General features: G+C 43.0%; 1 long non-coding RNA gene across 2 annotated transcripts in view; it reads left to right on the top strand.

Annotated features, from left to right (window-relative positions):
• The window catches only part of LOC109282967 (uncharacterized), a 65,764-nt gene that overhangs the window by 28,321 nt on the left and 13,542 nt on the right, over positions 1-23,901 (top strand). For both annotated transcript variants that reach the window (XR_009455121.1, XR_009455120.1), the window contains exons 4-6: positions 2,557-2,691; positions 8,614-8,693; positions 10,183-11,605. This is a non-coding gene — a long non-coding RNA (uncharacterized LOC109282967). The remainder of the gene's footprint in view (positions 1-2,556; positions 2,692-8,613; positions 8,694-10,182; positions 11,606-23,901) is intronic.

The raw sequence follows: 23,901 nt of genomic DNA, 5'->3' as shown, positions 1-23,901 counted from the left end.
GATATAGTTAAGCTAGGGCATGTGCCAAACAGGATGAGGGATGAGATCAGCATGTGCTTTGAGTTTTGTGCATTAGCCACTGTTCTATTTCTAGTAATGTTCCTTTGTGTTTCTGTTAATGTTATTGATTTTTTCCTCCTTATTGTCAGGGATTCTTAAGTTCGCATATGCCCTAGGTGGGAAGCTGCCAGTGCTAAAACTTCCCATCTCTATAGCTTCTAAATGAGATGCCTTGCTCTTGCTGGGCACCAGTGGCTGCCAGCAAAAGTGTTAATTCATCAAGTTATGTAGTAATGGAGCTCTGTTAACTATGTCTGTCTGCTTTTGCCAAGAAGTAGATCAATGGGAAGCTTTTCATTTCAAAGGTGGGAGGGGGGATGTGCACACACATGCCTAGCAGGCAGAAGATAAAGAGCAGTTCCTTGAATTTGTAGCTGAGCATCTTGTGAAGCTGAAGCTCCCTGATGAAACAGGTGATTTGAAGGTTCTCAACATGGCTGGTTAGAAGGAAAGCTGCAGACATGGTGCTGGGCTGTATTCTGTTTACAGTCTATGCTGGAGGGCCCCTAGTCATTCACTGACCTTTAAGCTGTGAATGGAGACCGGAGAAGGGGTTCAGTGAGTCTGAACTGGGAAATGGATGCTGGAAGCCTTGTTAGACCAACTTGGGTCTGGCAATGCTGCTGAGAGGGTTTGTCTCTCTAAAGCTAAAGTTCACTTGGGCAAAGGCAAACTTAGAACAGAGGCGCTCAACCCCCAGCCTGTGGGTCATGTGGCCCCCAGTGTTGTCATCTGGCCCAGGGGTCTGTTGGGAGCCCTGTGGGGCATAGTCCTATGTGCTGTATTAAGCACTTGAGGCAGCACAGGCCCAATCACAGCGCGTGAGGTGGGCAGAGGTGGTGCAGGGTCCTAGGGCCCAGTCCAGCAAGCAAGGGGGACAGAGGGCCCTTAGCCCGCAGGACCTGATTCCAGTGGGTTGGCCCCATACCCCTCTTCTGGCCCATGGGCTAAAAGGTTGAGTACTAGAAAGTATTTTGCTTTAGAAGACCCGAGCCAACATTCTGAGCTTTTTGAAGTCCTTTTAACTTCCAAGGAGGCTGAGTAGGTTGGAGAATTGAGGCTCTTAAGAACAGTTTTCTCAAAGTTTTTATGCTGTTTTTCTTGGCTTTGATAGTGTATGGAGTCAGTACAGGGCAGAAGGAGAATGGGTTGCAGTACCGGGCTAAGGTGTGAGCTCCCTCTTCTCTCCCAGCTCTCACTCATACAGCTAACTCCATGTACTTTGTCTGCTTTATGCACTTCGTTTTTGGAGCATCCCATTTTGGATCAATTATTGGCTTAATTGTCTCAATTTTATTGAAAAAATGCCAGCGTGTTTTGGAAGGGACCACAGGAATAAAGTGCCATCCGACTGCAGTATTAACAATCTGCCTATGTAGGCTGATAAAGCTGCATCTGCCCTATTCCTCCTAGCAGCTGTTCATTCGATGAATTTGGGATTATATTGCTTTGCATTACTCTCTGAGCTCAGTCCTTCCTTGCAGTGTAGAGGAGTTTTGCCAGTGATTTCAGTGGAGACTGGATAGCTCCCTCTCTGTTGGAATTAGCAGGACCTTATTACATTGGTTTGAAGCCTGTCATTAGCCTGTTAGCACTGTTGGTTTTTATTCTATTCTTATAGCTGTTGATTAACGCATTATCCGAGGGCTGCTGCTTTGGTGCCAGTATGGCTTTGTTTATAAATATTTCTACTCGGATCCACCATTTATTTGTCTGGAACTCTCTCAATTTCTGTGATTTTTAAATATAAGCAAACTTATTTTAATATCAAAGCTAGCAACCTTTTCACTTCATCTTCCTGTTTACATGGTCATTAATTTTTGCATGTCTGAACTTTGAGGCATTGTTAACTATAATGGGAAGACCTGGTTGGCTTCAGTAATGTGCAGGAACTGGATAATATTCCTCTAAAGAGTTTGTGGTTCTTCTAATGGCCCTCCCCTCTATAGTCCAGAAGCAGCAGAACAATAGTACTTGTATGTGTCTAAGCAAATTGTTGCATATGTATGTAATGCACGCAGTGATTTGGACCCTACTGTTCCCATATCAAAGATCTTCCAAGCACTAATATCCACTGGAATAGCATCGATAAGGCACTTTGGTTTCTGTAGCCAACAGCAAACAATGGAGGGGAGTAGTGACAGTCACATCCAGCTGCCTTTGACTCCCCAACCCAAATAAGCAGGTGACCCCTTTTATTTTTTTAAAGCCTTATCCCTCTGGAGAGGGAGCAGGTTTTGGTTCAAATCTAAAGCAAAGCTTGACCTCCTGTCTCTGGATCCACAGAGATTCCTTAACCGTGCAATTCCTCACAGCACACTTTTTATGTAAAGAAGAAAAGAGGCACTTTTTTGTCTAGCACTTGGTATCACCTTCCCCTATCTTAAATAATCTGGCTGGTCAATTATTATTATTATTATTATTATTTTTTTAATCCTCCCTGCTTATAGAGAGTTTGGCTGCTCTGTTGGATTAATGTCTTATTCTTTGAATCAGGCAGTGTGGTCCAGGAGTTTGAGTAGCAGACTTGTGTTCTAATCCTGAGTCCAGCGGTGATGCAGTGGAACATGGAGGATCACACGGTCCAGACTTCCCAGCCTTTCATCCAGTTGCATCTGGATGGGATACTGAGTTAGTACGCTTACTTATTTCAATTATTATTTCCACTGACAGTGCCGAAGGCCTACATTTTTCAAGATCATCCTTCAGTTCTGTTTCCTAGGTTTTTTGAGTCTTTGATTTAAGATACCTATGGGTGAACTTTGAGAGGCTGAGCACTTGACTCCAGGTGTCTTCAACAGGAGCGACACATACTTCCAAATACTTAAGGCTTGATACCTTCAAAAAACTTACATGGAGGCTCTGGAAATAATTAGGCCTTACTTCTCAGTGTCTTAGTTTATGTGTAAAAAGGAAGCAACTCATCCTCACCAAGTGGTTTGAGAAGTATGGAGCTGTATAAAATGAGTTATTTAGTCTGCCCATAAACAGAGCGTGTCACACTTTCACAAAAAGAGTTTTACTTATTTCTGTCTTTCAGTACAACATTTTTTTTTTTATATCTGATCTCCTGATTAAACGCCTATATTTATAATTAAGAAATGCAAAACTCTAGAACTCTTGGTTCAGAGATGATACCTTTTATTAGACCAACTAAGAAATCGCAAAGAGAAAAAGAGAAGCTATTTTTCTGCAAGTTTTTGAGCTCACACACCCTTCATCAGGCTCAGGGAAAATTAAAGATGGTTAAAAAGTCCCCATAGGTAGGAAATAAATTTCATATTTGCACAGAAGAAGCTGAAGATGGAAGTCTGTCCCTCTGGGTCCATGAGAGTGTCTTTTGTGAGTTGCTCTTTGATGTGCGGATCAGGCAGGATTCCTTCCTTGGTGGTGTCAGATGGCAGGTAGGCAGGGAGGTGTAGCAATCTTTCTTGTTGTTCATCAGTGAAGTTTAAAATCCAAAAATTGGCTAAAATTCAGCATCTTCCATGTTTCAGGGATGTATTTGGCAGCTGTGTTGGTCTGAGATGAAAAGAAATGCAAAACGCTAGAACTCCTGGTTCAGAGAGTATACCTTTTATTAGACCAACTAATAAATTGCAAGAAATCTTTTTTTATCATTGATATTTTATTATAAGAAGAATTTCCAAAAGTGTTTTCTCAATGATTTTCTAGTAATTCAGGTCTTGCTGCTCAAGTTCTCTACTGAAGGTGCCTGTGGATCATGATATCTGGTTTTTAAGACAACCGCACTGACTTCTAGCCAGAGATCATTACAGGACTTGGATTTTAAATCACTTTAATGGTTTTGGCCTCTCTTAAGTACATCTGACTATCATCGGAAAACAACACTATTTTCACTCCTTTAATAAAACTGCCATATATGTAGAGCTATATTTCTACAAGAGGGCATGTCCTTGGGGTTTACTCTTGTTCCTTGCAGAATGTTGTGGTAGCTCCTGAAGCGCAAGGTATTTCAGCACTCGTTAAAAAACAGATTTGAAAGAGAACGGGGTAGGTAAAGTGGTGGTATGAAAAGTTCACAGTGAAACATGGCAATGGTCACTTGCTTTCAAGTTTTGATACCAAAAACTTTGCCAATGGTTATCAAATTTCCATATCCAGAACCTACAAACTCTGCTTCTGTAATTTAGGGCATGGTTTTTCTTGCAGGTTAATTACATGTGCAGCATTCTCTTCTGCCCCAGACTGAGCACTAGGCAAAAAACCCAATCTTTTCTCATCTCATAAAACAGATTTCCAGTATCTTCCCCTTCTAGACCAGGACAAACGCTTTAAAAAATGTGGTTTTTCAAAACATGAGAAAACAAAACTGGAACAAAGAACAGGCTGATGGTTGGGAACTTGATGTGGGACATCCAAGGTCAAATCCCTGCCTGGTTCCCAGTATAGACATAAACTTGATTGTCATACACCTTGGATGGCTATTTGGCATTCTGAAGTGATCATTCTCTTTCTCTCTCTCTGATTTTTGACCAGAAATTTGGATCTGAGAAATGAAAGTTTTATTATCCCTCTTACATTTCTGTGGGAAATCTCCACCTTCGCAGAGTCAGCATTTTCCAATGGCAACAAAACCAAAAAAAGCAATAAGAACTTTGCTCCAAAAAAATCCCTGACTGGTTCTTCAAGGTGTGTCAGATAGCAGCTTGCTTCACACATTTGACTTTCAGCGGAGGGATTTGGTACGTGGCTTGTGAAGAGTAGTTTGTGGCTTTTGTTAAGGTTACCAGGAATAGATTCTATACACTGCTGTGGAAATAAAAACTTCTATTCCTACTGTGGAATATTTGTAGGAATGTACCCCGTAACGTTATCCAGGGATGCCCAGAGGGGATTCTGAAACATCTTAGCATTTATGCTAACAGAGGGATCTGCACAGTCTCGCTTTTCAACTCCAGATGAACTAGAAAAGGCTCAGCATTTGAGAATCCTTACAAAGGCACCCTATCACTTACCATTGGAAATCCTTCATGGTCCCTAACTAACGAATTTCACAAAGCTCTGGAGGGTGACTAAAGGGATTTGTATTTTAATATGAAATCCTTAACATCCAGGTTGCATATTCAACTCCAGCCCAGGCCATTAATGAGAGAGTTTACCATCTGATGGTTGTTGGGGTCCTGGGTGGAATGGGTCTGATGTCGGCCTATAACCCTTTGGATTATTACCAGTAGTCGTCATGTTTGCTGGCAATATCTCTTGGCTTTGTAATGGAGACAAACCAACCCTTAAATCTGGTCAGTCCACATCAGGGCTGCACTATGTTAGTGGGCCATCTGGAGAAGCTTGCACTGCCACTGCTCAATACTGGAAAACTAAAAAAAAAAAATAAAAATGACTGGTGATAACAAAATACTTAATGTAATCACTGGTGTCATATCTTGCTAACAAGAACTTATCTCTGGCTAACAGAAGCCTAAGGGACACCCTCTTCCCACCTGTGTAGCACTTCTTTACTGAACAGAAAACTCATAACCAGTTCCAATGCCACCTCAAAAAGACCATCTTGGAGATCTTGGAGGATCTTGTTTTTTGTTTTTAAACCAGCAATTACTAACGTATATCATCACTGTGATGGTGCTGTTTGGTTTTTCAACTTGTATCCAACCCTTCCCAACAAAGAGTCATATATACTGTTTTCCCTACTTCAACAAGTGAATATCATCAGGTTTTTGTCAAGCAGACAGATGTATGCTGAAGTAGTTTATCTGGGAAAACAAGGCATTAGATTTACCATCAGCTATGACCTGGCCCTGTAAACTTTTCCCAAAAGCATAAGCCTATCTTCTCATGGAGAATTTATTTCTTCACTAGCTTGCCAAGACAGCAACAAAAAAAAAAAAAGCCTCTGACTTGCATCCACAAAGCCTGTTCTTGACACAGCTCCCTTCTTTTCCTTATTTTTACTGCCAATTTCATCTGTGTCTTCACTGAAGATAAACCTTTGGAAAACACATTTTCTTCTCTAAAAGGAAGATCTTCTTAATTATGAGTCTTAAAATTCAGGCTGCCAAAAATGTAATGACTCCTCTCTGTGCTTTCTACTTGTATAGTAATCTCCTGTGACTGCTTTTTTGGAGTCTGATGAGTTCATTCTTTCTTTTGAGACTTTCTGTTCTCAGTAGACACAGATAACGGTAGCATTTTATCCCCTCTACCATCAACTCAAATTTGCATTTTATATTAGTCTTGTCTATGAGGAGTTATATTTGTTTCTTGCCCTTAATCCATTGTGGAAATGTTTCATTTTTCCTTTGCTAGTTGCCATGCCACTTTTGAATACACTTAAGGATACAGGGATCGAATCTGTTACACAACAGAAAAGTGTGCATTGATATGCTGCGACATAAAGCATCTTATATCAGTGAGTATTTGCCAAATTACCCCTTTAGTCAAACACAGTGGAGTCCACTTAGAATGAACTTAGAAATAATGAAACTCCATTTACAGTGAATTACCATTAAAATCCCAAATAGTTTCAGGCAAATTGTGTTTTTTGTTAAAGTGAGATTTGTTTTGTAGAAAAAAAATCCTTATGAGCTAAGTTCTGAAATTCTTGTGTACTTTGGTCTTTCCTTGGGCTAATCTCTGACTTCATTTGAGGTTATGTTTCAGAGGTGGCAAAATATAGGGCGATCACCTTATTTTTAAGGGAATCCAGGACACTGCCCTCTTCCTCACACAGGTGAGCTGTGCTGCTGCAGGCAGAGGCAGGTGGGCAGGGGCATGGGGCATAATTGGGAGGTGGGAAAATCCAGGATTGGCCCAGCTAAACCAGGACAGATGATCACCCAAGCAAAGTAAAATATGAGTAAGCATTTGGGGATTTGGCTCTTTTTCTTCATTAGAGGTCAGGGTGGATTTGATTTAAATCGACTTGATTTAAATCACTGGTCAGGAAGCCTCAACTTAATCATTGTTCCATTCATCATCCTCAAAGCAACTTCCTCCTGAGAGAGAACACTTCTCGTGATGTTTCATTTGGGCAACAAGGCCTTGCATGTCTTTGTTGCACTGTTTGCATTTTGGATGCATGCCTATCTTACCCACAGGTGGAAGAACTTCATTAAAATATTCCCAAACAGGGTCTCTCTCATGGCCTGGCAAGCCTGCTGCCATGATAGGTTTTCCCTTCTACCATACCATTCCCTCACTAGATCTCAAATCAATGGAGAGGCTATGCTCAGAAACTTATCCCTCAAGACTTCTGGAATATTCTGCTCAAACATGTTTTTCTTTTGTTTCTACTGCCCCTACCTCCTTGTGTTTATCTCCAGACTCCTCCTTGCCCAGATCTACTCCCCCCCCCCTCCAATCGTCTATTCATTTAAGTTCTTGAAAATTCACACTTTTAGAGAGAGGTAAGGGCTTGACTCTGTGTACACAAACTTGCAGAGAGACAAGGGGGCTTATGGTTAGGTAATCAGATCTGTTGTCTCTTATCTCCGTATTCTGCTATATATATTTGTACTTCATACTCTGATTGATAGTAGAGTTTAGAAAATATCTATCTATCTATCTTTGGAGACACAAATCCACAGTTTGAGAACTGAAACTAGGAATCACAGAGTTGCTTACTGGGATCTTCTAGGCTGAGCACTGAGTCCCATGGGGTAGAGTGGTTTTCTTTAATTTTACCAATCTATAGAGAAGCCTCTGGAAACCCCAGAAGATTGGGCTCCTAATATGGTCCATGGCCTGTTTTGACCTATTTATAAAACTTTTCTGAAAAAGTTACATGAATATATTGTCTCAAATAGTATGTAATTAGAATTTCCATTATAAAACAATTTTCATTTTCTTATAAACTTTTGCCAAACTCCAGGATTTGGGTTGAAATGTTCTATGCCTGGATAGTGCCTCAGGCTGAACACTCTAGATATTTTTGACTTGATGTCTTGCTAGCATTTAAAAAAAAAAAAATTGGTAAAAACATCCACAGTTGTTTCACTGAATAGCTATAGTGCTGCTAGTCTTGGAACAAAGATGCCTTTAAATTTGGTAGAGCCATTACATTAGAATCTGGAGTGCCCATGCTGGGCCCATGAAAATCCACCCACATCTGCCATCATTATAAGCCCTGAAAAGGATTACAACTGAACGTTTTGTTTGCAGTACCCATGTTCAAACCTAGAGCTCCATTCCAAGAAGAAACATTAAAACCCTTCAGTTCCTTCCAGCTAATATCAGTAAAAGAGCAACAGAGCCCAGGGATGCCAGAATGGAGGAGGGGGTTGCGGGGTGGGGTGGAGAACCATCTCAAAGAAGTCAACTAAATGGGATATATTGGACATTCATACATTACAGGACAGCTTGAGACTGATCACAATCTAAGAGCTACCAGAGCAGGATAATAAAAAGATCAGGGCTGCCAGTGCTTTCATGTTCTATGCAAAGGCACAGGGGAAAATTGGTCTTCTGAAGATTAATGAAAATAAGATCACCTGCAGCAGAGGTCTATTTCTATGTGGCAAAATTGACCAAATATTCAAGGATTCAGAACTCTCCTTCTCATCTCCTTTACTGTAGGAACTCCATAGTGCCTTCTATGATACGTCCTTTTGCATACTAAACACCCAGAATGTGTACTGAACAACTCCAGCAAGCTGGTAAGCAAGACTGTAATGGAGTCCCATCTGCATTACTTATGAGCTGGGGTAAGCAGTGAGTGGATGGCCAATTAAGATAGAAGCAAGAGGTGGTTGCAGTCTTGGTTTCTGAAGGGGTCGGAGCATCCAGGAAGAGGACAGAGTGGAGAGGTCCCTGCAGAGGATCGGGGAACCTGCTGCAGCAGAGGGCCAACAGCTCATGGAGCAGAAGACCAGCGGCTGCAGCACACAGCAGAGAAGCGGGGAGTCTGCTGGGGCAGAGTGTGGGGGGATCAGAGGATGGGAGCAGGTCAGGGAAGCTGCAGGAGTATCACGGAAAAAGACTGAGGGATTAAGAGTGTATACAGATGCAAGCCAGGTGATTTTTAGGTGTAATATACAACATGTGAAACGCTGTTGGGACTGTGGCAAGGGCAAGAACATGAATGATGGGTATAGTCTACGCTGGAGCACCAGACACTAGCTTACAAACACCCTGCATGCTAAGTAGATTATATGAGATCCCCTTTAGCTTGTTAATTGTGTTGCAGAAAAAATGAACTTGTCTAGCAAAGAAAAGAAGATGTCACTTCAAATTTGTGGCTCAGACTTGGCGTAACATCTTTAGAGGTCAAAACTCTGTTATCGAGTACAGCAGCAGCCCTGACCTCCCGTCTTGTTTTCCATACAATTCTTTGGCAAATTTTTCCCTTCACATTACCAGCAAAAAACCCCAAAAAACAGTTGAGTGTCATATTCATTATGCATATTCTGTTTGAAACAAAATGCTTATTTTTAATAGGACAGTATTTTATTTGGTGTGGAATTACCGTGAATATTTGTCTTTTCTCCCAATTAATCACATACACATGCAATAACATCCTTTATAGTGAAATGTTTTTAATTGGCTACAGACAGAAAAAAACTTGGCTGGATTTCTAGTGGAATGGGAAGCCAAATACAGTAGTTACCAGCTGCTAGCAATTCTTTCTCAAACCCTGATGATATGAGAAACTCTGCTGCAATTTAGTGGCCCTTTTATGTAAGGTTATTTACAGAAAAAAGCCAGTATTTCTTCATCTTCTCCTGAATCAATAAGATGTTCCAAAGACATGTTCGTTTACTCTGAGCTCAACACAACACAAACTAATCAACTAGATGTGTTTTAATAAACCACTTTAATCAAAAAAGAGCATTCAACCTCTTGTCCTTGTTGGATAACTTCTACTAAATGTTAGATTCTGTTGCGCAAAGCCCCTGCCATAAAATATCTTAGTGACAAGGCTAGAAGAGAAATATTTTTTTTACAGCCTCTGATACCGAAACATGGAGGGTTATTTGAATGACAGGGTGGATCAACATTGCTACACTAAACACAGAAATCCAGAACCCAAGAAAAATGGGAAGATTGTGGTTTGATTGCTTTTCCAATAAAATGGGGAGAAAGGCAAAAGGCCTAGGTGGCCTGATGGATTAGTTTGTTCTTTTTTTTTTTTTTTCCCTTCTCCAGGTGAAACGCATTAAACTGCTGATTTTGCAAAGGACATGGTTTCTGTGCACCAGAGGGTAACCTGCCATTGCAGTCTGCACTGTGGAGAAAACAATGCTATTAGCAGAAGACGTTTTATCTGCATTGAGAGAGTGGCTGCAATTTAGAATTTGGTTTTGCAGCTTAAAAGAATAAAGCATTTACAAGAACATTTGTTCTTCTTTTCAGAATGCAATCATAACTTTAAACTGCAAAAGGAGTAAAGCCATTAAAGAAACAGTTTCTTCTGTGTCAGAAGGTTAAGTGTGTAACAGCTTGCCATTGTTTTTTCATTTCGTGTCTGTTGAGATATTTGATATGTAAGTTGTGGGTGGTTTTTTTTTTTTATACCTCCTTTCTATATTTTAAAATTAGAATTGCTTTGGGAAACGATCCAACTGCTTCCCATTTCAGAAAACCAGCTTTCATCAACTCAAACTGACTAAATTAGATGGGTGAATTAGGGTTCCTTGCTTGTTGGTCTACCATTAATGCTCAGGGAGATGTGAAATGCTCTAGTTCAAACCAACTTTCTCATTCTTCTGTTATTTAAATAATTCGCATTTCAGATAATCTGCACTGTTACAATGGATTGAAATGTTATTATGATGGATGTTTCAAAACACTTTCAAGAGCATGATGTAGCTCCTACCAGCACCGTGGTAGTTTAAAAACATCACTCAAACGAGGAGTACACGAAAGAACAGATTTTTTTACCCAAGGAATTTCTGGATGCTCTCTGTGCATCGACTGGCTCTGATTAAGCAAAACTGTGGCTTAAGGGATATATTTAACTGCTTTTAGACAATGAGCAAGTGTCCTTGGGTATGCAAGGAAGGATGGCGGTCAAATCGTGGGATTAGCAGCTCTTGTTATGTCAAAGTAGGTTTCACAGAGCTTTGTAGGACTGTAGCGAGGCCTCTGGCTCAGACATCGGCCTGACTCTCAATAAGTTATATGACATTGATAAATGCTTTTCAATTTCTGGCGCATCAAGAGTTTCCAGAAGATGACCCTGAATAAATATTCCACCAATGTGAAATTCCCATGTCTTCCACTAACTACTCTTATGCATAGCACCTGAGATAAGGCAGTTCTCTTCACTTGAGGGATCCTTGTTCTCCATAGACATGCTCCTTGGTGCCACAAAGGGCCCAACACTGTTTCCTCTGATTCAAAAAGGGGTAAAAATGGTTTGGGGCAGAGCTTGTAAATAACAAAGGTATTAGACAGCAAGTCCATGTCTTAAATGCCTGTGCCATTTTTACATGAGAACATATAAGTTAATGGATCTTTCGGGCTACATGGAAACTCATACTAAAATCTGATCTTTAATTCTCAGATCTCACCAAAGTTATGCATGCGAGTCTCCCTTTGGCTCTTGTGTGACCATTGAGGTTTGAAGGTAAGCACACACTTAGATTCTCTGCTGCAGCAGAGTCTAGTACCATCTGTATTCATGACATATGTGATACCTTCTATGAGCAAGCAGGTAAGTCACTTTTCAGGGACTGCCACACTTGTTTTTAGACTCTAAAGAAACAGTTTGGGGATTATTTAAAAAGCCACCAACACAACTCTCTGCCTTAACTCTTCATTTAAAATACTCCCAAATTTGAAAAAGTTTTGTTTGGGTTAGTGTGACAATGCATACTTTTCAATAGATGAAAGCTCAGAGCTTGCAATCAGCATAATTTAGCAATTGTTTTTGTGTAAGGTCTAGATTTTATCCTTTCATCTGGAAAGAAGTCACTTCCCTGGTGGGTGTGTGTGTGTTGCTCGTGCTCTGTCTCTTATTTTATATTCTCTCCTGTTATTGCTCAACTTACTACTTGACATCCTCATGCTTGCTGGCACTTGCTAATCTGTGATTTGCATTGCTATATAATGCAATTCAAAGGAAGGAAGACCAGAAATTTACCCCACAGACGTCAATGATGATGCTATGTCAATTTGCATCAGGGAAGGAAGTGGTCCCATATGAATCCCTGCAATTAATAATGTCATGCTTCGTGATCTGTTGTTTTCAGCTAAGCAAAAATGTAAGGACTGTAAAGTCGACCTAATTATGATATGCATATTAAAACACCAGCATAACAGTATTTACTATGCAAAATGTAGTCAATTTTCTGCTGAAGTAAACAATCATTTTAAAACCTATTTTAAGCAAAAAGTTTATTCTTGAATTAATGACTTGCAGTTCTTTCCTATTGCACCAGTGACATAAGAGGCTTATGAAGAATTCTAAGGCCTGCTCCCATTCCCAAAGAGGCCAATTGGATTCGGGGTTGGGATTCTTTAATACACAGAATTTTAAAAAGTAAAGCTCTTTTATAGTTCCTTTTTCACTGCTTGGCTTTTACACTGCTCATAAGTCACTTTCTGACAACACAAAGTAAAATGGACTCATTGCTAGGGAACCCTTACCTTTCACATGCAAGCTACAAAGGCACATTTAGAAACATGGGGTAGAGTGACAACAAATGAAGCAAATGCCGGCCTATTTTACAGACAAGCAGAAGTAGCATCTGTATTCATTCATCCTATGGGTGTAATTCCTCCTCTTGGCAGAAGCCTGGCACAAACCCTGAAAACAATTTAAGAGAGATGAATGGCCTTGGGCTGGCATCCTGCACACAGATTAATTTTGCCTTTAGCATTGATACTACAATAGCAAAGCTTATGCTTCCAACCCTTATCAGGTAATCTAAAATGGGAAGGTTGTCTTGTTTAGGCATTCCTTGTGTGCTCTGCCATTGCCTTCACCATAACACTCTTGCCCCAAGCACTTGTTATAAGCATTGGGGTTTTAACAACGAGAAACTGTGCTCATTACCAGGTATTTTGTGACCATTCTATCTTGATGCTTAGATTCACCTGCTGAAAACACTCCCAGTCTCCCTGAAACATCCACCGGTGGTTGCCTGTGTAGCAATTTGCTGTTAAATGGCACCATCCCAATGTTCCTTTCCTGCAAAGGATGGTTAATTAAAGTCTTGGATTCATGGTCTGTGAAGATAACGACCAGCTTTAGGCAGGATCTTTTCAATCAGTCTCTCCCCAGTTGGTAGCCTTTCATCTTCAGTAATGAGGAAAGCTTTGTTGGAAGGCTGCCTTGTATGCCTACTAGAGTTGGTTGAAACAATAACATTGGGTTTAATTCCCTAAAGTGTTTTACAGAGCTCCACAATTTTAGGAGAAGAGAAATATAAAGGTATGGTGCCAAACATGACTGTAAAACTTAGATCTCTCTCTTTGTTAGCTTATCAAAAAGAAGGCTGAGAAGTGATTTGATTTTTTTAAAGTGTGTGAGTATCTTCATAAAGGGAAAATGCCAGGTCCCACAGGGTTCTTTAATTTAGTGAAGAAAGGCATAACTAGAACCAGGCTGAAGGCAGACAAATCTATATAAAAAAAAATCAGGTATCAATAACAGTGAGTTTGATTAATCACTAGAGTAAGGTGCTAAAAGGAAGGGGTAGATTTTCTGTCTCCTGGTATCTTGAAATTAAGCCTAGATGCCTCTTGAGAATTTTATTTTTCTCATAAAAAAAATAATGATTTGGCCAAGCCTAAATGATGTGGCTTGAACCAGAAGGAAGATGTGTGTTCCTTATCTTGACCTATGCAGTGGAGAGGTGGTCATTAGCTATGGGACACAGGAAGGTGGGCCAGCATATTTTTCCAGGGCAGCAGGTAGCAGAGGAACTCCTTTCTGTGCCTGGCAAGCAACCTCCAAAGTTTTAATAAAAATTGGTCTTATGCTTTAGGCTATTTATTACTTCCTTCAGTTCTGATAGCACAGGGGAAGAATGGGGTATTAACTGTATCAATACATGATACTAGCTCTTTGTTTAGAGAAATATTGTTTATCAGAGCACTAGCTGACTGCACTAACTGGCAACTTTTCTCATTTATTTATGTGATAAATAGTAGCAGTCTTTTTGCAGTCAGCCAGATGCAGCTTTCTGGGCTGTTTTGTCCTTTGTACAGAATAATGAAATGTAATGTTTGGACCAGCTTTATGAATAGGGCATACCCAGCCATACAAAGCTAGTTTTCCAACCGCTGAAGAATGTTGTCCATTATGAGGCATGCGTCATTGTCTACGCGAACAACAAGGACTCCCAGACTTATCAAATGAAATATGGTATGCCCTTTCAACAGAGATTAAGCCAGTGTTCGAAGCGTATTGGCATTTCTATGGGGAAGCATGACATACATTTTAAATACAAACATTTTTTTGTAGACAATTACCCCCCTTTATTATTTAATTACTGCTATTACTGTAGCACACGGATATAACACTGTCTATTCGCAGAATAAGAAACAATCTCTCCTCTCGAGAGACCAGCCAAAGGAAAGGAAGGTTTAATTACCTCCTCATACAGATGTTGAATAGAGGCTGAGAGAGATTAAGTATCTCACCCAAGGGCACACCAGGAGTCTGTAGCAGAACTGGGCACCAAGGATTCCTTGAGTCTTGCTTTGGTATCTTAATCGCAAGACTCCCTCTTGATTTATTGCTCATTAAATCTGGGGCTGATTCCCACTGCTGTGTCTGCTCACTAAAATGCAACAATTCTGGGAGCTTTAGACAGGATCTGGTAAGGGGCCAGTTTAATTATTGGCACAAGTGGACACAGCCCCCTGGAAGCCAGTGGAGCTTCTGTCACAACCCCTCTGCAGTCTTGTGCTAGGAAAGGTGACTTTGATTTGAGACTAGCAGCGAGGCCTCTAAAGGAGGGTGCCACCCAGAGCGGGCTGAGAGCTGTGTGCTGAAGTGTTTCTTCAGAGCTTTACCCCGTAACACGCAGAGGTGACTTTGAGTTGGGGGGGTCAACAGGTTGCAAGGCAGCACATTTTCTTTCCCACTGAGCTGCAAAAGACTTGTCAGCTGTTTAGCTCAGAGCACCAGGGTTAAGAAGAAACTGTTAAATAAGCAACTTTAAGAAGCCCACAAAAATGATGACTACTGAATCTCTCAGATGAGGTTGACCGCAAACTGAATTTTGCTCAAAAGTTTGGAGCTGCTTTGGGCTCTGACCCCTTCATTCAGGAATAGGTCAGCCATTAGCTTGGCTGAACTTGACCGTTCTCTTTCATGTGAACTCTGGGTTTGTAACTAATGCACCGGAATTAGAGAGCTGAGTTCAGTGCCCAGCTCTGCCACAGTCTCTTGTGTAACCTCTAGTAAAGCACTTAGGGCATTTTGTATCCACTGCAACAATTAGCTTAAATTAGTGCACTCAAGTTATTCCTCCTAAACCAGCTTGTGTGGGTGACACACGGGTAGGGAGTGCTCAAACTAGACCACGATTACAGTAGCACAATGATTGCATTAGGAGTCACGACTCGGTCTGATGTGTCTTCACTGCAATTGTCAGATCAAGCATCAGCAGCACTTGAACTTTAATCTCCTCTCCCCTGGAGCTAATGGGTTCAAAGCATGACTTGGATAAAGATCACTGTGAGGGGGCAGGAGCTGGGTTTGGACAAAATTTGCGCTAATAATTCAGTGAGGTCCGGCTGTTAGTCACTCTGTGCCTTTTTCTCCCCATTCATAAAATATGAAACAAACTCGTCTGTCTTGTTTTTTGGGCAAATAAACTTGTTATGGATGGTGGCAGACAAGATTCTTTGGGTAAATGTGTGATATCTTTTATTAGGCCAACTAAATAGTTGGAAAAATTTGTTGTTTACAAGCTTTTGGGCACAAACACCCTTCTTCAGGCATAGGGAGAGTCTGCTGGGCTTTGTGTGGTCTCCTGGGTGGAATAAAAGTTTAAGCCAATAGGCAAAATGTAGGCCTGTGAAAATGCAAATGCATGACAGGGAAGACTGGCGGGAATGTGAGTTAATAGGTGTGAGACAGGTCAAGGGAAAAACACCAGCAGACTTTCCCTATGCGTCAAGAAGGGCGTTTGTGCCCCAAAGCTTGTAAAGAACAAAGTTTCCAACTGTTTAGTTGGTCTAATAAAAGATATCACATTTACCCAAAGAACCTCTTGTGCCTATGTCCTTAGCCCAAAGTGGCTATAACCAACACGCTTAAATTATGGATGGTGGTGCATACAGTGGTAGTAGCAGGAGCTCTGCTGGCTGTAAGGGCAGGGGGACGGTGTAGGACCTGGTCCAAAGATTTCCTGGTCCATGGCTGAGCCTCCTCTGCACTACCTCAGTCCATATCAAAATTAATAATTAATGCCAGGATAGGTGTATCCAATTATGTATCTCTTATTTAGTGCATTTTCTTAATATCCTTAGCTCAAACAATAAAAAGGGGGGAAAAAACCCAACAAAAACAACCAACACTTGACAGCAGCAAGTAATAACATCTTGAGGAAAAACATGCACACACAATGTGCCAAGCAGGCCAAGGATTTCTTCATATGAGAAAGTTTGACAAGGAACCTCATTATTCTTCCACCAAGCAGCTGCTGTGCTTAGTAATTAGGCAGAGAAATGAAAGGGTTTCATTTTGGAGTTTTATGTTTTTAATGCACCAGTGGAGGAGCAGAGACGCTGAAAGCAAATAGGAACAGGAGATGTTGCTTGATCTTGGGGAAACCTCCCTGCTGAGCAAGCTAGCTCCTCTGATAACTATGGGTGTCAAGTTTGTAAATCTACTGAGAATTTCTTGGCTTTCTCTTTAAATGATACTGACTTGGATCAGCTCCGTCCCCCTGCTGTGAGATGCTTCCAAAAGCTGAGGTTTTTCTCTTTTCCTCATCTTCCCAGCAGTGTTCCCTTCCCTAGTATAAAAGTGAAAGTATTGCACACTTTACCAAAATAGGTCTCCATGCTACAATACTTATGCTTAAGCAATGCTTACACTCGTCTTCATTGTGACTACTGATTTGCTTAAAGTCAAGAAGCATGGGTTTTTATGGTGATATCTTTGCTGTCACGTCACGTTCTCACAGAAAGAACCCTTGCTTCTTGCATATTTCCTGGAACATCATGACTACAACAGCACTCCAACCCTACCTTTTAAGCTGTGCTTAACTAAATGCTCAGTGCTCTACTGTTTTTTGCAGCTGCAGAATAAATCCTACCTGTAAACTTCCCCACCTCCCATGGACAATACCATACTTTCTTGCATATAATATACTTCCCCCACCATGCCAAAAGTGAGAGTAAAAGCTGCATAAGATGCAGGGAACAGGCATGGCTGTCTGTCTGCTGCTTCTCGGTTACTACAAGGAAAAATGTTTTCTTTTCATGATGCTTTTAAAAAAATGGGGTATCTATTCTATTCTGGGGTATATTGAATGCGGTAAACTATGATATTTAGTGCTTTATACTTTCCAAGTGCCATATAGATCCTTGTATATGACCACTGAAGGGGACAGCAAAATGTAGTGGTTCCATCACGGGACCTGGAATTAGAAGAGCTGCCTTCTCCCATTTCTGTTGTTCATTTGCCATATGGGAATTTAGGTAAATCACTTCACCTCAACGTATTTCAGCCATGCACAAATTGGCAGCTATAAAATGCAAGTCACACACATCTCATTTCCTAGGGAGGCTGTGAAGTTAACTGGATATTTTTGCAGTTATGTTGGATCCTTGAACAAAAGTGCCTGATAGCATAGTTTCAACCAGTGGTTTTCAACCTTTTTTAGGTTTAAGGCATCTCTCAGCAAATATCAGCTTTTAGCTTTAGCTTGGTTTTTGACTGGAGAAAAATAATAGAGCAATTCTTCTGCTTTAAAGAATGTGGAAAGGCACACCAGGTAGCATGTTTTTGACATTATGGATCCCTATTTGAAATCTCGGAGTCCATCTTGTGAATCGTGTAGGTTTTCACACTTAACAGTGCTCATATTGCATGGCACCCATGAAAGGAACTCATGGCAGCCCAAGACGCAGTCGCACCCTGGTTGGGAATCGCTGGTTTAAACTGTTTTCAAGCATAGAATTAACTACAAGAAATTTATACTCAAGTCATGTATGCCAAATTTGGCTAATACCTGGAAACCTCCACTCCCAAAACACTGAGCATGTATGTTCCAGAACCAGCAGTAATTGGGCTCTTGTGCATAGTTGTATATGACTCCAGATGTAATCCGCACAAAAGCAGTACCTGTAGAGAAGCATGAGACCAACCAACCCTGACTTCTGTGCCAAGTGACAGTGAAATATCAGCTTTCTGCATAGATGGTATCTGGGTAGCAACATGTCAGAAGAGGGACAGTTAACGCCTCTGCTGCCTGGCTTGTATTTTTTTTTTTTTTATTTAGCATTTGTGGGTCTAGCAAGGTGACACTGTTTTACCAAAGCCAGAAAATTCAAGCTCCTTAACTCCCACACAAAATAAAGGCCTGGCTATCGGCTTTCACCTGGAATCATTGGTGACTTCTTTTTTTTAATCAGTTCACCTTAAATGAAGTGAAACTTAAAAAAAGAAAAAAAGAAAAAAAAAAGAACTTAAAAATTAAATGTTATGAACTGGCAGCAAATCCCACTAGCTTGAGCCCCCACCCAGAATTTGTGAGATCAATAAATTCCTTCCCTGAGCATTCTTACTTGGCAATTCTTTCCCACTTGCAGGCCACGTGTCTGCACATAGAAGAAAGAAAACTCATAAAAGAAAAGGGCACATAGCATCAACTTGGAAAAAATGTCAGAACAGAATATCTAGATGAATGATAAATAGAGCATCTCAAGTAATTTGGTTCTCTCTCCACAAGTACAAATGTGAGCTGCCTTTTTACCACAGTTAGGTTTTTTTGTGGGTTTTTTTTACCGTGATACTTGATACAAGAAGTTTGGGATATCTCGGTTTAATTGCCACTGTAGCTCAGTTGGTTCGAGAAGAGAAGCTGGCTGATATCTATGTATGAAGTCTCAGAATATGATTGGGGGTGGATGGAATTTCTTCACTTTCATAGATTCATAGATTCATAGATGTTAGGGTCGGAAGGGACCTCAATAGATCATCAAGTCCGACCCCCTGCATAAGCAGGAAAGAGTGCTGGGTCTAAATGACCCCAGCTGGATACTCGTCTAACCTCCTCTTGAAGACCCCCAGGGTAGGGGAGAGCACCACCTCCCTTGGGAGCCCGTTCCAGACCGTGGCCACTCGAACTGTGAAGAAGTTCTTCCTAATGTCCAGTCTAAATCTGCTCTCTGCTAGCTTGTGGCCATTGTTTCTTGTAACCCCCGGGGGCGCCTTGGTGAATAAATCCTCACCAATTCCCTTCTGTGCCCCCGTGATGAACTTATAGGCAGCCACAAGGTCGCCTCTCAACCTTCTCTTGCGGAGGCTGAAAAGGTCCAGTTTCTCTAGTCTCTCCTCGTAGGGCTTGGTCTGCAGGCCCTTGACCATACGAGTTGCCCTTCGCTGTACCCTCTCCAGGTTATCCGCATCCTTCTTGAAGTGTGGCGCCCAGAATTGCACGCAGTACTCCAACTGCGGTCTGACCAACGCCCTATAGAGGGGAAGTATCACCTCCCTGGACCTATTTGTCATGCATCTGCTGATGCACGATAAAGTGCCATTGGCTTTTCTGATGGCTTCGTCACACTGCCGACTCATGTTCATCTTGGAGTCCACTAGGACTCCGAGATCCCTTTCCACCTCCGTGCCACCCAGCAGGTCATTCCCTAGGCTGTAGGTGTGCTGGACATTTTTCCTCCCTAGGTGCAGCACTTTGCATTTCTCCTTGTTGAACTGCATCCTGTTGTTTTCTGCCCACTTGTCCAGCCTATCCAGGTCTGCCTGCAGCTGTTCCCTGCCCTCCGGCGTGTCCACTTCTCCCCATAGCTTTGTGTCATCTGCAAACTTGGACAGAGTACATTTCACTCCCACGTCCAAGTCGCTGATGAAGACATTAAAGAGTATCGGTCCAAGGACCGAGCCCTGCGGGACCCCACTGCCCACACCCTTCCAGGTCGAGACCGACCCATCCACCACGACTCTTTGGGTGCGACCCTCTAGCCAATTCGCCACCCACCGGACTGTGCAGTCATCCACATCACAGCCTCTTAATTTGTTCACCAGTATGGGGTGGGATACCGTATCGAAGGCCTTCCTGAAGTCCAGGTATACGACATCCACCCCTCCTCCTGTGTCCAGGCGTTTCGTAACCTGGTCATAGAAAGAGACTAGGTTGGTCAGGCACGATCTGCCTGCCACAAACCCATGCTGGTTTCCCCTCAGCATAATTTGTCCTGCCGGGCTCTCACAAATGTGAGCCTTGATAATTTTTTCAAATACTTTACCAAGGATGGAGGTGAGACTGACCGGCCTATAGTTGCCCGGGTCCTCCTTCCTCCCCTTTTTGAAAATGGGGACCATGTTAGCCCTTTTCCAGTCCTCCGGGACTTGGCCTGTGCGCCATGAGCATTCGAATATTCCCGCCAGTGGCTCTGCAATGACGTCGGCCAGTGCCTTCAGCACCCTCGGATGGAGCCCATCCGGGCCTGCCGACTTAAAGGCATCCAGTTCTTCCAAATGACTCTGCACCACCTCAGGATCTACGCATGGAAGTCTGGCGCCTTGCTGCTGCCTCTCTACAACCCCAGTGAGAGACTTGTCGTGCCCCTCGCTTAGGAACACTGAGGCAAAGAACTCGTTGAGGAGTTTAGCCTTGTCCCCCCTATCTGTCACCAATTGCTTCTGCTCATTTAGCAGGGGTCCTATTCCTCCCTGGGCCTTCCTTTTACTCCCTATGTATCTAAAAAACAATTTCTTGTTGTCCTTTACTTGGGTTGCCATCCTCAGCTCCATGGTAGCTTTGGCCCGCCTAACTGCCTCCCTACAAGCACGAGCAGAGGAGGTATATTCATCTTTAGTGATCTCACCCTGTTTCCACTTTTTATGTGCTCCCCTTTTGGCCCTTAGGCTGCCCTGGATTTCTCTGGTCAGCCATGGAAGCCTCCTGGCCCCTTTCCCTCTTTTGCCTCGCTCGGGGATCATCTTGCTTTGTGCCCAAAGGATCGTTTCCTTTAGGCACAGCCACCCTTCTTGGGCACCCATCCCATCAAAACTCCTACTCTGCAGTGCTTCCTTGACTAATCGCCTGAGTGCAATGAGATCAGCTTTCCTAAAGTCTAGCACTTTCACCCTACTAGTTACCTTACCCACTCGCCGTCTTATGTTGAATTCTATCATAAGGTGATCACTGTCTCCCAGATAGCTACCGATTTGGAGGTCCCCTATCATGTCATCTCCCGTTGCCAATACCAGATCCAGTATGGCATTCCCCCTAGTGGGACCATACACCTCCTGTGTCAGGTGGAGGTCCTGTACACAAGTTAGAAACCTGCGTGAGCGATGGGACCTTGCTGTCTGCGTCTCCCAGCAGATGTCCGGGTAGTTTAGGTCCCACATGACTACCGCCTCTTTAGCTTTTATGGTCTCCAAGAGTTGCCTCAGGAGCCCCGCATCTATTTCTTCCCCTTGGTGTGGGGGTCTGTAACAGACCCCTACCACCAAATCCCTTTCTCCTTGCCCCCCATGTAGCCTAACCCACAATCCTTCTACTTCCTCAGCCTCGGATTCTGTCTTGATGAGGGTTGATGTATATTGCTCACTGACATAAAGTGCAACCCCCCCCCCCCTTTCTTCCCCGACCTGTCCTTTCTGTACAATCTATAGCCCTCAATATGTACCGCCCAGTCATGGGATGAATCCCACCAGGTCTCTGTTAGCCCCACTAAGTCATAGGTGTTTAGTGCAAGCAGGAGCGCTAGTTCATCCTGCTTGTTCCCCATGCTCCTAGCATTAGTATATAGGCACTTGAGCCCTGCGACTGGCGCCTTTGCTGCCCCCCCCGCTCCCAGTCCCATGGGGCCCATTGTTTCTTACCTTCTTGTTCCTTACCTGTTCTGTTGTGCTGGCCTCCCCATGGCTTTCAGGTTCCCAATGTTCTCCTTCTTCAGGCTGGGCTGTCCTTGTGGGTGCCACATGGTTTGGTGGTCCACAGCTTCCCCTGCCCTCGTACTCCCCTCCCCCCGACGAGCCTAGTTTAAAGCCCGCCGGAGGAGATCCGCCAACCTAGAAGAAAACACACGCTTACCTTTGGGGGACAGGTGAAGCCCATCCCAGCTGACCATGTCCCTCGTCGTGATGTGCGGGTCATGGTCCAGGAAGCCGAAGCCTGCCTCGAGACACCACTGCCGAAGCCGCCAGTTGGTCTCTCTGATGCAGTTCTCCTGCCGTCTTCCTTGTCCGGTCACTGGTAGATTCACAACCTGCATTTAAATCTCTCCAAAAGATTTTCTGCCTCTATGGCTGTGTCCCCATGAGCAGAAACGTGTGGTTTGTGGCACCTCAAAGCCTTTTGAGGCACTGCAAAACATACATGGCACATGTTAATCTGTTCACTGCTCTGCATATTTTCAGTGCAGGGGAAAAAATAGATACTGGAAAACCTCAGTATCTTTAAAAAGCACAAAAAAAAAGCAAAAAAGCAAAAAGCAGCACGGTGCAAGTGGCAGTAGCATGTGCTGCCCAAAAACTGGAGCCTAGCTGGCCAGAACCGTGCTCTGGGTGCCAGCTAGGCCCTGTGTGCCTGGATCACTGCTGCTGCAGCTCCAGGAGCTCCCTAGGATCCCAAATAAGGCTGCTGGGGCCAGCCCAGGTGCTAGCTCCAGCCACCCCTACCCTACCTGGGGCAATTTGCTGCGTGCCACAGCGTGAATGCAGGGGTGTTCCCCAGGGACAAGTAGCAGCGGCACAGCTGCTTTTTGTCCCTGGGGAAATGCATGTGGGGACACACCCCATGATGCCCACATAAAGTAAACTACAACCCACCTGTACAGGCATGCCTGGTTGTGTATATGTACACAAGATTTCTTCCCAGCCCATTCTGTTTCCTCCAATTTTGTGTCTTTGACTGTGGACTGCATGGAGCAGGGTCCATTTCCATGTTGTATTTTGTATGGAGTCGTGTGCGTTCTTGCCCTTTAGAACCTAAAAACAAAGCAAAACTTTATCTCCATCATCTGTTTGGAGGATGGAGCATCTCTCATCTTCAACAAGATCTTGAACTCAGTTATCTTCTCAAAGAATCATAGAAAGTTAGGTTTGGAAGGGATCTCAGGAGGTCATCTAGTTCAACCCCCTGCTCAAAGCAGGACCATCTCCAACTATAGATCATCCCAGCCAAAGCTTTGTCTAGTTGAGTCTTAAAAACCTCCAAGGATGGAGCTCCCACCACCTCTCTGGGTAACCTGTTGCAGTGTTTTACTACCCTCCCTGGGGCACTCCACTTGATACCAGCTGCCAACTAGACATAGAGCCATTGATCACTAGCCTCTGAGGCCGATGGCACAGCCTGTTTTCTATCCAACTTACAGTCCATTCATCCAGCCCCTACTTCCTTAGTTTGTCTGCAAGAATGCTGTGGGAGACCGTATCAAAAGCCTTGCTAAAGTCAAGGTATACCACATCCACCGGTCTCCCCACATCCACAGAGCTGGTCATCTTACCATAGAAGGCAATCAGGTTAGTCAGGCATGACTTACCCTTGGTGAATCTGTGTTGACTGTTCCTAATTACCTTCTCCTTCTAGTGCTTTGAGATGTATTCCTTGAGGATCTTCTCCATGATTTTTCCAGGGCAAGGTGAGGCTGACTGCTCTGTCGTTCCCTGGATCCTCCTTTTTCCCCTTTCTTAAATATGTGCACTATGTTTGCCCTTTGCCAATCAGCCAGGACCTCTCCCAATCACTATGAGTTTTCAAAGAT

The sequence above is a fragment of the Alligator mississippiensis genome, chromosome 10 (genome assembly GCF_030867095.1).
Source record: "Alligator mississippiensis isolate rAllMis1 chromosome 10, rAllMis1, whole genome shotgun sequence".
Classification (NCBI taxonomy): domain Eukaryota; kingdom Metazoa; phylum Chordata; order Crocodylia; family Alligatoridae; genus Alligator; species Alligator mississippiensis.
Note: the sequence above shows the minus strand (reverse complement) of the source record. Positions and strands in the feature narration are given on the sequence as shown.